The following is a 15,205-nucleotide window of genomic DNA, read 5'->3' on the forward strand; positions in this document are numbered from 1 at the left end:
TTCCTTCCTGCTAAGAAGCTGCAGAAAACTCAAGCTGAACCTGCACTCTGTAAACCCAGACCAGCTTCAGCGCCACCAATAGGCTGGTGGACAACACAACTCTCATCACCACTCAAAGAGACAACTCTCATCACGCTCCAAAGTACCTGCAAGGAGAGGAAAGTCTGTGCCTGGATGGCCCAGCCGACTTGTTTTCACCTCACACATTGTGATGTTGAAAAGAATGATAATATATTGAACATTAGGGATAGCCTTATCACTGCAATAGCAACTGCTAAAATAGTCGCTGAAACACAATTTTCTCCATGGTTTCTGTTCTGCTGCCACTTTCAGGTTGAAATGAAGCCATTTAAGCTGGATCTGTGCACATTAATGCTAAAGTGGTCATATAACTCAAGCTACCACCATGCAAACTCACACTGTAAGGTCTAAAACCTACGCCAGGCGGTCATTTCACCATTGAGTTCACACACAGTACATTGTAAAAGTGAAAATTCAAACATCTGGTTCATTTGTCGTATTACCCATTGCCCCCAATCCTTCCTCTTTTAAATTCTCAAAAAAATACTGGTGCATTTTTTACATACAAACATACAAATTAGGAGCAGAAGTAGGCCATTCGGCCTTTCAAGCCTGCTCCGCCATTCAATAAGATCATGGCTGATCTGTTTGTGTCTCAAATTCCACACTCCCATCTATCCCCGATAACCCTTGATTCCCATTGGTTTAAAATTAATTTTACTTTTTACTATCCACCCCAATCCTACGTTGTATTTCAGATTGCTTTTCACCTTTACCTCACAGAATCACAGAATTGTTAAAGCACAGAAGGAGGCCATTTGGCCTATTGTGTTTGTACCGGGTCTCCAAAGGAGCAATTCACCTAACGCCATTCCCTCGCCGTCTCCCTGTAACCCTGCACATTCTTCCTTTTCAGATAACAGTCTAATCCTTTTTTGAATGCCTCGATTGAACTTGCCTCCACCACACTCTCAGGCAGTGCATTCCAGATCCTAACCACTTGCTGCATGAAGAAGCTTTTCCTTATGTCGCTTTGCTTCTTTTGCCAATCACTGTAAATCTGTGCTCTCTCGTTCTCGATCCTTTCATGAGTCGGAACAGCTTTTCCCTATCCAGTTTGTTCAGACCCCTCATGATTTTGAATACCTCTATCAAATCTCCCCTCAGCCTTCTCTTCCCCAAGGAACAGTCCCAACTTCTCCAATCTATCTTCGTAATTGAAGTTCCTCATCCCTGGAGCCATTCTTGTGAATCTTTTCTGTACTCTTTCCAATGCCTTCACCTCTTTCCTAAAGCCCAGAACTGGACGCAATACTCCAGCTGAGGCCGAACTAGTATCTTATATAATTTCAATATAACCTCCTTGCTCTTGTACTCTATGCCCCTATTAATAAATCCTAGGATAGTGTATGCTTTATTAACAGCGCTCTCAACCTGTCCTGTCACCTTCAATGACTTATGCACATATATCCCCAGGTCCCTCTGCTTTTGCACCCTCTTTAGAATTGTACCTTTTATTTTATATTGTCCCTCCATGTTCTTCCTACCAAAATGAATCATTTCACATTTCTCCGCATTGAACTTCACCTGCCACTTGTCCGCCCATTACTCCAACTTGTCTATATACTTTTGAAGTTCTACACTATCCTCCTCCCAGTTGACAATTGTTCCAAGTATCATCTGCAAATTCTGAAATTGTGCCCTGTACACCAAGGTCTATGTCATTAATATATATCAGGAAGAACAAAGGTCCTAACACTGACCCCTGGGAAATCCACTACAAACAGAGAAACATCCATTAACCACTACTGTCTGTTTCCTGCTACTCAGCCAATTTTGTATCTATGTTGTTACTGTCCTTTTTATTCCATGAGCTATAATTTTGCTCGCAAGTCTGTTTTGCGGCACTGTATCAAATGTCTTTTGAAAGTCCATGTACTCTACATCAATAGCATTGCCCTCATTAACCCTCTCTGCTACCGCTTCAAAAAACTCCGACAAGTTAGTTAAACATGATTTTCCATTAATGAATCCATGCTGGCTTTCCTTAATTAACCCACATCTGCCCATGTGACTATTAATTCGGGACCGACTTATTGTTTCTAGAAGTTTTCCCACCACCAAAGTTAAACCAACAGACCTGTAGTTGCTAGGCTTATCTTTACATCCTTTTTTGAACAAGGGTATAACATCTGCAATTCTCCAGTCCTCTGGCACCATCCCTGAGTCTGAGGAAGACTGAAAAATTATGACCAGCGCCTCCGCAATTCCACTCTCATTTCCCTCAATATCCTTGGATGCATCTCATCCGGCCCTGGTGCCTTATCAACTTTAAGTATTGGCAGCCTATCTAATACCTCATCCTTATCAATTTTAAATCCTTCTCGTGTATTAACTGCCTCCTCTTGCACTGTGGCCTGGGTAGCATCTTCTTCCTTGGCAAAGACAGATGCAAAGTATTCATTTAATACCTCAGCTATTCCCCCTGCCTCCATGTATAAATCTCCCTTTTAATCCCTAATTGGTCCCACTCCTCCTTTTACCATCCTTTTGCCACTCTTTTACTATTTATATGCTTATAGAAGACTTTGGGATTCCTTTTTATGTTATCTTCCAGTTTCTTTTCATACTCTCTCGTTGCTTCTCATATTTGCCTTTTCACTTCCCCTCTGGACCTTCTATATTCAGCCTGGTTCTCCATTGTATTATTAACTCTGACTTTTACCCCTTCCCACCACCACCTAGACCAATCAGGAAGGTTTCACCCCATCACTCCCACCCCACCTCAACCTTCTGCCCTGAAAACGTAACTCCTCCCCCCTCCCCACCAGTGTTCAGCCTCGGATCTCCAAACGGAGAATTTCGGCAACCGGTTGGAATATTGCAGAGGAACAGCTGGCGCGATGAGGTCAGTATTTTCTCATTCATTTAAATGAATTAACATGCTAATGATGACCCCGGTGCCAGGCGCAGGGGGGCCGCCATGAAGTATCAGCGCTGCCAGTAATATGGGATGGGGCCTTCCCGGTGTCGAGCCCCTTGGAGGGCCTCTCCTGGAGGTATTTTCCGGGCCCTCCCACCACGACCCCCAACGTCGGGGGCCTGGTAAAATTCAACCCCTTGTATCCAGGAATATTTAACACCCAGTCCTGCGCTTGTTTGAGCCAGGTCTCCGTTATAGTCACAACATCATATTTCTACATGTCAATCTGTGCCTGTAACTCACAATTTTATTAACAACACTCCATGCATTCACGTGCATGCACATTAACTCTGATTTAGACTTCATTTCTTTCTCCCTTACCCTTACCCCACCTAATAACTTACTATTCCCTACCATAGTATCTCTCTATTTGCGATATAAATGCAATGCTGTACCAATGTGCCTCCTGGCTTGCCATAGTCATGTGACCTCTACCATGAGGCACTCTGACTGGAGGCAACCATTACAGTCAGTTTCATTAAAGACACAGCACACACCAGACTTTTGTCCTGTGAGCTTGGAACACTCTCCCAGTATTCTGTGCACCTTGCTATTCTTTGATATTTCCTCCCGGTTCCCACACCCCTGCCAAGTTGGTTTAAACCCTTCCCAACAGCACTAGTAGATCGCCCCACAAGGAAATATGTCCCAGCTTTGTTCAAGTGCAACCTGTACAGCCTGTACAGGTCCCACCTTCTCCAGAACTGGTCCCAGTGTTCCAGGAATCTAAAGCTCTCTCTCCTGCACCATCCTTCCAGCCATGTATTCATTTGCTTTCCTCTCTTATTTCAATACTCACCAGCAATGGCACCGGGAAAAATCTGGAAATTACCATCTTTGAGGTCCTGCTTGCTAGTTTCTTTCCTAGCTCCCTAAAATCTGCCTGTAGGATATCAACCCTCTTTTTACCTTTGTCGTTGGTACCAATGTGGACCAGTACTTCTGGCTGTTCACCCTTCCTCCCTCAGGGTGCTCTGCAGCTGTTCAGTGACATCCTTGACCCTAGCACGAGGGAGGCATCATTCCATAGAATCCCCTATCACTACTGTTTTTCCAATCTTCCTGCTGCCCCCCCCTGCCTCCCTCCACCCCTGTACAGCTGAGCCAGCTGTGGTGCTGTGAACTGGCTCTGGCTGCACTCTCCATAGAGTTGGGGAGCGTGATGGACTGGGCAGATTCCTGCTTTACCTCCTTGGTCCTCCTTAATTGCCTGGCAGTCACCCATTCCCTCTCTGCCTGCATACCCTTAAGCTGCAGGGTGACCATATCTATAAACGTGTTATCCACAAAAATGTCAGCCTTGCGGATGAACTGCAGTGACGTAGCTGCTGCTCAAACTCTGAAACCCGGAGCTCGAGCTGCTGCAGCTGACGACACTTCCTGCACATGTGGTCGTCCAGGACATGAGAAGTATCCTGGTGTTCCCATAAGGAAGAGGATATGTACTCCACAGGACTGGGCTGCCCTGCCATTCTTGTTTTCATTCTCATCCTTGTTTTCAAATCCCTCCATGGTCTCACCCTCCTATTTTAGTGATCTGCTCCTGCCCCACAAACCTCCAAAATATCTGCACTCCTATAATTCTAGCCTCTTTTGCATCCCTTATTTTAATTGCTACACCATTAGTGGAGGCACCTTCAGTTGCCTAGGTCCCAAGCTCTGAATACCCTTTCTACACCTCTTCACCTTGCTTTCCTTCTTTAAACCTATCTGACCGAATATCCCCTTTTGTGGCTCGCTGTTATACTTTGTTTTATAATGCTCCTGTGAAGCACCTTGGGATGTTTCATTATGTTAAAGGCAGTATACAAACATAAGTTGTTGTTACATCTCTATTTATTAGACTATTAAATGTATAACTTAAATAAATAAATACTCACTAGCTACTCACCAATCAGCTGCTTCTCTTGTGCTGACGTCACTTTATTTTATAGGGAGACTAACTGAAATGTTCTGCGTAACTCTTATTAATTAATTAATAATCTTAGATTTTAATTTACTGAAAAATTCAGAATAGTTTAGTATTACTATTCCTTGTTATTAACTTTAACTTGATCCCTTAAATCTCTTTAATTAATTGAGCACTGAATGTAATTATGATAAATTATAAAATTGCCTTTAGTTTTAGTTTTTATACTAATTAATTGCGCAAGTCTTATTTTATGGTTGATTAATTTAGATTAATTTGAAAGTTTACCAGGAAACTCACCCCACCTGACTCCTTGTCCTGTGACATCACCTCACAATTTTTTTTTTCTCCAGTTCGGTTCAGGCTCACAGCTTAGAACATAATCTGCTCTGTTCCAGTCCTGCTGCCACACTTTTAAAAGCTGCTCTCTCCTGCTGTGCTTCGGTGCTCTGCTGCTGCTGGTATTTCCCGTGCTGTTTTTAAATGCTCCTCTCTCTGCTGTGCTTTGCTTCTCTGCTGCTGCTGGTGTTTATTAGACAGAGCAAAAGAGGGCTCCTGAGGCATTTCTAGTGGGCAAAACTAAAAATAAATTGTATCAGGCACAAAAAATTGCCTATAAAGATATTAAACAATAGTTTGTAAACAACAAATTATATTTATATAGTGCCTTTAATGCAGTAAGATGTTCCAAGGTGCTGCACCAGAGTGTTATCAAACAAAATTAGACACCAAACCACATGAGGAGATATTAGGTCAGAAGACCAAAAGAGGTAGATTTTAAAGGGGTATTCCAGTGCTTAGAGCCTCAGCAGCTGAATGCACGGCCGCCAGTGGTGGAGAGATTAATATTGGAGGTTTGCAGGGTTGGAAGAGGTTACAGAGATAGGGAGGGATGAGGCCATGGACGGATTAGAAAACAAGGATTAAAATTTAAAAATCGAGGCGTTGTTCAATCGGGAGCCAATGTAGCTTAGCGAGTACAATGGTGAAAAACGAACAGGACCTGGTCCAAGTTAGTACACAGGCAGCAGAGTTTAGGATGACCTTAATTTTATTGAGAGTGAAAGATGGGAGGCTGGCCAGGAGAGCCAGGAATAGTCAAGTCTAGAGGTAACAATGGAATGGATGAGGGTTTCAGCAGCAGATGAACTGAGGCAGGGACAGAGTTGGGCAATGTTATGAATGTGGAAGTAGATGATTGTGGATATGTGGCCAGAAGCTCATCTCAGAGTCACATGCAATTCCAAGGTTGCCAACAGTCTGGTTGAGGCTCAGATGGTTGGAGAGGTGGGCAGGGGAATATCCTCATGACATGCAGCTCTTTTAAGCTTTTCCCCTCCCCAAGTACATTCTAATAATTCACTGAATTCATCAACACCAAGTATTACATTTCATCTGATAATTTTATTAAGTAACAATAAATCTGTAGCTTAAGGGCTAATAGGCAACCTGCCAAAAGACTGCACCATTACTGTGTTAAAACTATTTTCTGTTTTTCTCTCGTTATGCATCAACTGGTAGAGAATGAAATAGTCTTTAAAGTAAGTGTTTGTGTATTGCTAGGATGTAGGAGTAAGTGAATATGTTTTAGAGAGTTCAGGTTAGACAACTCCTGGTGAGTCACTTTGTTGCGGTTAAAGGGGAGGGACATTCCTGGGCTCCACATCCGTGAAGATGGTACAGTCATTCTGTCATTCAAACCAGTTTGTTGAGCTTTCCATTTTAGGTGCTTGTATGCCAGCACTGAGGTATAATTTATTTTTGACTATAGAGTGAAATTAAAGGAAAATTCTAGGCAATAATAAAATAAAAATGAATGGTTTGAATCTGTAAGAATGATTTGAAATACACACAATGATATCAGTAACCAAGAAATGTAAACTGCAATGTAAAAAATGTAAATTGTAAGGATAGTGTACACAGGGATTAATTAAGACAGGAATGTCATCCCACATGTGGTATAATTTTCTGCCTAAGTGCAGCAAAAAAACCCCAAACCAGTGAAAGTGCCATCTTTCATGATGTTATTCTACAATTCTGTTGTCGAGGGCAAAATATCTTGTAAGGGTGCTCCAATCAAAGAATTTCAAAGATACAGCTCCCCCAGTAGATAGAAGGTGACATTGTACTGAACTATACAGACCAGATTTCAGTTTCAATTCTTGATCAAATTGGAGGTACCCACATTCCAGCCAAGAATCCTGCTCCAGTCCAGTGATGCAAAGTCTGTGAGTGTGAATGTTGGGACAAGAGCTAGATCAAGCTGTGATGACTGCAGTAGTCAGATAGCATGCTAACACTTACTGCTTTGGATTATACATGAAGAATGGTCACTTGGGCAAAGTACCAAGCAGTTGTTTTTTAGGTTCCATACCCTACCAGCAGTCATTGTATTATGGAATGGGTGAATAGAAGGGGCTGGATTTTAAGAGCCCTGGTAAACTCAAAAAATGGCGGCCCACCCCATGCCAAACAGCTGCCATGATCTTCAGCGCAGCGGCTCATTTAAATAGCCGGGGTGGCCTGTCCACACCCCCCAATCTCGTGGAAGGGGTGGGCTGTCTGTCCCCAGCAATGGCATCATTTATAAAGGGCAGCCAGCCCTGCCGCCCAATTTAAATTTTTAAAGTCCTACTCCCCAAAGTTAAATAAATAAATTTCTAATGCCCCTTTCCTACCCCCAACATTAACAATTACAATAACTATTTGCCCTTTTCCCTCCAAAACACTTACCTTTTACATCTGACCTTCCTCCCCAAACTGCACTAAGTTCAATGTTCAACCCTTCCCACCATTAACTACAGGCATTATGTGTTTTTGACCGCCCTCCCCACCCTCCGCCCCACACTCATAATCTTACCTCCTTCCCCCTCTCCACCAATGTGGTGCCTTTTTTCTCCGGACGAGGATCTGAAGTGACAGGAGTGCCGGCCGGCGCGCCGAAGATCGCGGTGGGCCCTCAAGATAGCAGGTAACGCTATTTAAATGTATGAATTTTATTCATTTGAATATCTAAATTGTGGTTCTGTCACCCAACAGCGGGGGGGCTGCCACGGAGTCTCGCCGCCGCCGGGAGGATTGGGCCGGGCCCTCCCGGCATCAAGGTCCGTGGCGGGCCTCATCCGGAGCCATCTTCAGAATGCCATCGCCACAGCACCCAATGCCTGGGGAAGAAGAAAATCCAGCCTAAGATAACTGGAGGTTTAAAAATGCATTCAAAAAAAAACAATGGGCTGAATTTTACCAGTCCCCTGACGTTGGGAGTCGTGGCGGGGGGGCCCAGAAAAATACCTCTGGGAGAGGCCCGGCACTGGCTTCGATGCCAGGAAGACCCCGCCCCATATTACCGGTGGTGGCGAGGCCCTGTGGTGGCCCCCCCACTCGGCAACGAGAATTCGTGGCGGCCGCCCTACTGTTCAGCGCCGAGGCCTCGTGGCGGTCGCCCCACCGCTCTGCGAAGGCAATTTCATTTTATATGTAAATTTATTTTAACAATGAATAAATACTTAGCTTGTCACGCTGACCATCCTGCTGCGCTATTCCGGCTGGTTGCTGGAACTCCCTTGCCTTCGGATCTCTGTTTTGGAGATTCAAGGTGGAATACTGCGGGGAGGGGGGAGGAGTTACATTTTCAGGGCGGGAGTGGGGTGGGGGGGAGGGGGTGAAACCTTCCTGATTGGTCCAGGGGGTGGGGGGAAGGGGCAAAGGTCTGAGTTAATAAACATTGCAGGGGAGGGGAAGGTTGGGATCGTAACATCAGTTTTTTTGGGGGGGTGAGGGCAACTAATAAACTGTTTACAGACTGACGGGGTGGGAGAGGGGATTGAAACTTTTAATACAATTTTCATTTAAACTTTTCAGGTCCTGTTACTTAAAAAATTTAAGTTCAACTGAAGGGCCAGCAGCCCTTTAAAAATGGCGCCGGACGCCGTTGCTGAGGATAGTGCACCCGCCCCTTCCACGTCATCGGGGATGGGCCAACTGCCCTGACCATGTAAATGAGCCGCCACACTAAATATTGCGGCGGCTCCGCGGAGTACATCTCGTGCATACGCTGCGCTGCTTTTGAAGCACGCCGCTAAAGGTGTCTTTGCAAAGGCCATCCAAGACTGTATCTTAACATAATGCTCCAATCATGTACAATGATGCTGAAGACTGGCAGTAGTTGATTAATACTTAACATATCCCCCATGAACAGAATTCCTTTTCATTTTAAAGCTTGAAAGGTGAGTTACTGCTGTAGCAGCAAATGGTCCATGCATGTTTTGAAATGACAAGGAATGCAATGACTCACATCAGGCTGGATTTTACCAGCCTTTTGAGGATGGACTGGGAAGCGAGGGGGGGAGGGGGGCAATACAATGGCGAGTAAAGGCAGGGGTGGAGTGTCCGTCATCTTCCAGCTGCCATGCCATTTTACCAGGATGAAGAAGGTGAAGGACGGCCCTCCCACCCAGAGGCTAACTGAGCCACTTAACTGGAAAGTAAGGGCCTCTTCTCGCTGCCGCTGTCATTTTACCAGTGGTGAGTGGGCCCTCTGCCACGTGGGAAGACCGCCTGGTAAACCTCGGTGGCCTCCCTGCGGGCTCAGGGGTGGGGGCCCTCCTATTTGGGGGCTCTGTGGCGGCAATGGCCATCCCCACGGCAACCCCTCCCCTGCCCCTCACCAACGCTCCCAACTCCCCCCCGCCCCTGTCACCAAAGCCTGCCTGACTGGCCCTGGTGCCCCCAGACCCTGCTTACCTGGTTGGGAGGGCGGTCTGCTTCCATGACGTCCTCTCTTTCAGATGCACTCCCAGTGTTGCTGCTGAGACTGCTGAGCTGCTGACCTTCCATTTGGGGATTGGGAGCCCCGACAACAACTAATTAGTTGCTGGACGGCCGAAAATGGAGCCAGGGGTCCCACAGATGGCTGAAGTGGGGTTGCCCCCAATTTTCAGGCCAATCGTCGAGGTCTCCGCCGCGCAGATAAATTTCAGGTCTTCATTGCCTTATCGCATCGCACATTAAATTTGCCATTTAACTTTTGGATAAGCAGTCACAAAGGTGGAGTTGAACAGTATCATTGTAAATTTGCAATAAGTGAGAACTTGAGGTAAGTACTTTTTAGATTTTGCAATGATTCCGACTGGAACTATTTACGACACACCTAAAAAGTAATGGATATATTCAACCCTCCTTCACTGCCATCAGAGAACCGTGCTGAAATAAAGTGTGGGTTGCAGATAGGGCTCCAACACTATAATGCTGATTCTGTAGCCTGCAATCCCTTCAATTACAGCTCCCCACTGGGAGCATAGGAGCCCTGAGTTTATCCTATCATCCATATTATACAACTTGTTATCGTTTAATCAGTATCCAATTTCGAATACTTCTTTTTCACCTTTAAATAGTAAAGATATACTAGTTATCTTAGCCTGTTAAAGCTTGCATCTGAGCAGTAATATTTTATCCACTGTACTAACTGAAAGTATAGGATGAATCTACATAACTTTGAATATGCAGTTTATTGCAATTGGAAGGCCCAGGTGACATGACCTCTGCAAAGAAAATTCCATAAAATCTACAGTTCCCAGATTATAAAGGACCAACATCCACTTACATAGATTGCTGTGATAACACTGGAAGGGATAAATGTACTTTAAAAAAATTCTTTAAATGTTTATATCTCTTGATGCCCTCACCCCTCTCTATCTCAGTAACTTACTTTAGACCCCTCTTTGCAGTTCTAATTCTGAGCTGGTGTGCCTTTACCCTTCCTTTCTTCTCATCATTGGCAGCCATGGCTCCAGCCACTTAAGACCCACACTTAGGAATTTGCTCCCTAAATCCCTTTGCATGGCTACCTCCTTTTCTTCCTCTGAGAACCTCCGTGACTAAACATTTCATCACCCCTCCTAACAGCTTCTTATTTGGCTTGGCCCGGATCTTTTTAATGACACCTCTGGGTCGCACATTTGGACTCTTTTCAAGTTAAAGGTGCCAACAGTTGTTGTTAAAGTGGATTTTACCAGCTATAAAACCTGTGCCGGAGGAAGGAACTGTTAACCTCATTAAGTATTGATTATGGAAGGCAGATGGAGAAGCAGTGCCACCTATACACACATTTAGAGAAGATAAACAATTATTAGACCTAAAGATCACAAGATCTTTTTCCCTACCCTGGAACATTATATAAAGTAGACAGGAGCCTGTCATTAACTGGCCTGAATGTTTTTTGCAAAACTAGAAGTGCCTCAGGGCAGAGCAGAAATTAAACCTACCACTTTCAATAAGTGAAACATCTAAAACGATCTATACACTGCCTTCTTTCAGAATTGATCAATTGGAGTAGATTTTAAACCCTCCCCACCCCTAGTCAGAGTGGTGAAGGTGAGGGTTTGAAAAGGGTGGTGGGGAATTGCTGCCTGCTTTGGCCCTCACACCATCGATTCCTGCCCTGAGTTAATATCAACGCCAACTTTACTGAGGCAAAATAACTAGAAGGTTTTCAAAATTGGACATTAATTAACAATAAATAAAAACAGAAAATGCTGGAAATTCTAGGCAGGTCTGGCAGCATCTCTGGAGAGAAAAACATGGCTGAATTTTATAAGCCGATAGTGGCGGAAGGTGAAATAAAGTGGCAGTCCGCCTGCCGCAGGCCAAAGAGCTGTTGCGATTCCAAGAGCGAGGGTTTATTTAAATAGCAGGGTAGGCCACCCACACCCCCCACCCTGATCACATGGAGGGGGCGGTCTGTCCGGCCCCAGCAATGGCGTCAGCTGCCTGTGTGCAGGCACTGATGCAGTGTTTAAAGGGCTGTTAGCCCCACTGGTAAATTTAAAGTGACATTGAATTAAAATAAATAAAAGCATTTCTTTTGCCCCTCTCCCACCCCCCTAATAGATAAGGCTGAAGCACTTGCAACAATCTTCAGCCAGAAGTGCCGAGTTGATGATCCATCTCGGCCTCCTCCTGAAGTCCCCAGCATTACAGATGCCAGACTTCAGCCAATTCGATTCATTCCGCGTGATATCAAGAAACGACTGAAGGCACTGGATACTGCAAAGGCTATGGGCCCTGACAATATTCTGGCAATAGTACTGAAGACCTGTGCTCCAGAAATTGCTGTGCCCCTAGCCAAGCTGTTCCAGTACAGCTACAACCCTGCAATATGGAAAATTGCCCAGGTATGTCCTGTACACAAAAAGCAGGACAAGTCCAACCTGGCCAATTACTGCCCCATCAGCCTACTCTCAATCATCAGTAAAGTGATGGAAGGTATCATCAACAGTGCCATCAAGCAGCACTTGCTTCGCATTAACCTACTCAGTGACGCTCAGTTTGGGTTCGGCCAGGGCCACTCAGCTCCTGACCTCATTACAGCCTTGGTTCAAACATGGACAAAAAAGCTGAATTCAAGAGGTGAGGTGAGAGTGACTGCCAAGGCATTGATATCAAGGCAACATTTGACCAAGTATGGCATCAAGGAGCCCCAGCAAAACATGAGTCAATGGGAATCAGGGGGAAAGCCCTCTGCTGGCTGGCGTCATACCTAGCGCAAAGGAAGATGGTTGTGGCTGTTGGAGGTCAATCATCTGAGCTCCAGGACATCATTGCAGGAGTTCCTCAGGGTAGTGTCCTAAGCCCAACGATCTTCAGCTGCTTCATCAATGACCTTCCTTCAATCATAAGCTCAGAAGTGGGGATGTTCGCTGATGATTGCACAATGTTCAGCACCATTCAGATACTGAAGCAGTCCGTGTAGAAATGCAGCAAGACCTGGATAATATCCAGGCTTGGGCTGATAAGTGGCAAGTAACATTTGCACCACACAAGTACCAGGCAATGACCATCTCCAACAAGAGAGAATCTAACCATCTCCCCTTGACATTCAATGGCATTACCATCATTGAATCGCCCACTATCAACATCCTAGGGACTACAATTGACCAGAAATTGAACTGGAGTAGCCACATAAATACCGTGGCTACAAGAGCAGGTGAGAGGCTGGGAATCCTGCGGCAAGTAACTCAACTCCTGACTCCCCAAAGCCTGTCCACCATCTACAAGGCACAAGTCAGGAGTGTGATGGAATACTCTCCACTTGCCTGGACCGGTGCAGCTCCAACTACACTCAAGAAGCTCGACACCATCCAGGACAAAGCAGCCCGCTTGATTGGCACCCCATCTACAAACATTCACTCCCTCCACCACTGACGCACAGTGGCAGCAGTGTGTACCATCTACAAGATGCACTGCAGCAATGCACCAAAGCTCCTTAGACAGCACCTTCCAAACCCGCGACCTCTACTAACTAGAAGGACAAGGGCAACAAATGCATGGGAGCACCACGACCTGCAAGCTCCCGTCCAAGTCACTCACCATCCTGACTTGGATCTATATCGCCTTTCCTTCACTGTTGCTGGGTCAAAATTCTGGAACTCCCTTCCTAACAGCACTGTGGATGTACCTACCCCAAATGGACTGCAGCGGTTCAAGAAGGCAGCTCACCACCACCACCTTCTCAAGGGCAATTAGGGATGGGCGATAAATGCTGGCCTGGCCAGTGACGCCCACATCCCATGAAAGAATAAAAAAAATCAATTAGATTAATTATTTGCCCTTTGCCCAAAGCATTTACCTGACCTTCCCCACCCCCCGCAAACTGCACAAACTTTAAAGTATAACCCTTCCTACCATCCCCTACACCCATGACGTTCATTTGACCCTGTTCCCCCCACCTCCGCACTGAGAAACTTATGTCCTCCCACATCCCCAACAGTGTTGTGCCTCGTTTCCCCAGACTGGGATCCAAAGGCGTGCCAGTGCTGGTTGCCAGGGTGAAGATCGTGCCGGGACTTCAGGAGGCGGCGGGAGAGTCATTTATTCAGGTAGGTTAATTTATTTAAATATTTAAATGGCAGTCCCATCACTGAGTGGTGGAGTGGCCACCATGAGGCCTAGCCGCCATGCGGCCTCGCTGCCGCCAGCAATATTGGGCCGGGCCCTGCCAGTCTTAAGGTCTATGGTGGGCCTCATCTGGGGCAATCTTCATGCCCCACCCCCCTCCGCCACGGATCCCGGCCTCGAGGGCTCTATAAGATCCAGCCCCAGAATTAAAGTTTCAGGTCGATGACCCTTCATCAGAACTGGGAAAAGTTAGAATTGTAATAGGTTTTATTTAAGTTTTATTTTAGATGAAATGCGGAAGGGTGGAAAACGAACAAAAGCGAAGGTCTGTGATAGGGTGGAAGATGGGAGACATTAATTGACAACAGAGTTGGTGGGGCAGAGCCAAAGGAGTAATAATGAAACAAGTAAAGAAACAAAAGATGTGGCCAGAGTAGGTATGAATGACAAAGTCATGAACAGCGGCTGACTGAAAACAAAGCAGAAGAACACAAGATTAAAACCGAAACATGCAAAGAAAAGAAAATGGGGGGTGGCAGAGATTACAGTCTGAAACTGTTGAACCCAATGTTGAGTCCAGAAGGCTATAAGGTGCCTAATTGCAAGATGAGCTTCATTGGAACACTGCAGGAAGCTGAGGACAGAGAGATCAGTGTGAGAGCAAGGTGGAGAATTAAAATGGCAGACCACTGGAAGTGTGGGGTTACGCTTGCAGACTAAATGGAGATTGTTACAGCCATGTGGTGTGTTGTGGGTGATTCACACTGTTTAACTCTCCACCTGACCGCAGCAAGTGTATTTGTATTAGAGTTTAGTCCCTTGGTATTTTTTAAATAATCAGACAGTGACAGGTTTTCTTGTAGGTTTTAAAAACAGAAAGTCAATTGTTTATTGATCAATACGCCTTATCCCGAAATTGTCGCAACTGCATCCACCCACGCATTTGCTCTCACACACAGACATGCAAGGAGAAACAGATAGAGAAGGGAAAGAGGAAGGTGGTTTTTAGTGGGGGCGGAAAAGCTATGATACATCTGTTGAATTCTCTTGAGACTCAAGTTCTAGCTGGTTGCAGTCCTCAAATGATTGTAGATGTCTCCCTTAATTGAAGGTTCTGTTGAAGATGCTAATATTTATTATTATTATATTATTATTATATCTATTATTTCGCCACTGACTGCAAAATCCAGTCCGTTGTAAAAGCTTAATTTTTATACTGTTAAATACCACGTGCTGATTCTTGCCAAAGCTTGTTTTTTTTTACAAAGGCTTATTTTTGCAGAAGTTTTGCAAAAGCCTGTAAATGTATTACATTTGACTGCTTTGTGTGTTTGTGCCGGGCTTCCATTAGCCGTTAACTGCATCCAAACTATAGAGATTAGAAAGCAGAACATTAT

At 45.2% G+C, this 15,205-nt stretch overlaps 1 protein-coding gene across 1 annotated transcript in view; it reads left to right on the forward strand.

The window, feature by feature from the left end:
* The first annotated feature begins 14,878 nt into the window (after nucleotides 1-14,878).
* Nucleotides 14,879-15,205, forward strand: part of gjb7 (gap junction protein beta 7) — a 40,819-nt gene continuing 40,492 nt past the window's right edge. The window contains exon 1 of the mRNA XM_068018961.1: nucleotides 14,879-14,919. The gene's annotated coding sequence lies outside the window, so the exon portion shown is untranslated. The remainder of the gene's footprint in view (nucleotides 14,920-15,205) is intronic.

This window comes from Heterodontus francisci, chromosome 3, assembly GCF_036365525.1.
Source record: "Heterodontus francisci isolate sHetFra1 chromosome 3, sHetFra1.hap1, whole genome shotgun sequence".
NCBI lineage: Eukaryota > Metazoa > Chordata > Chondrichthyes > Heterodontiformes > Heterodontidae > Heterodontus > Heterodontus francisci.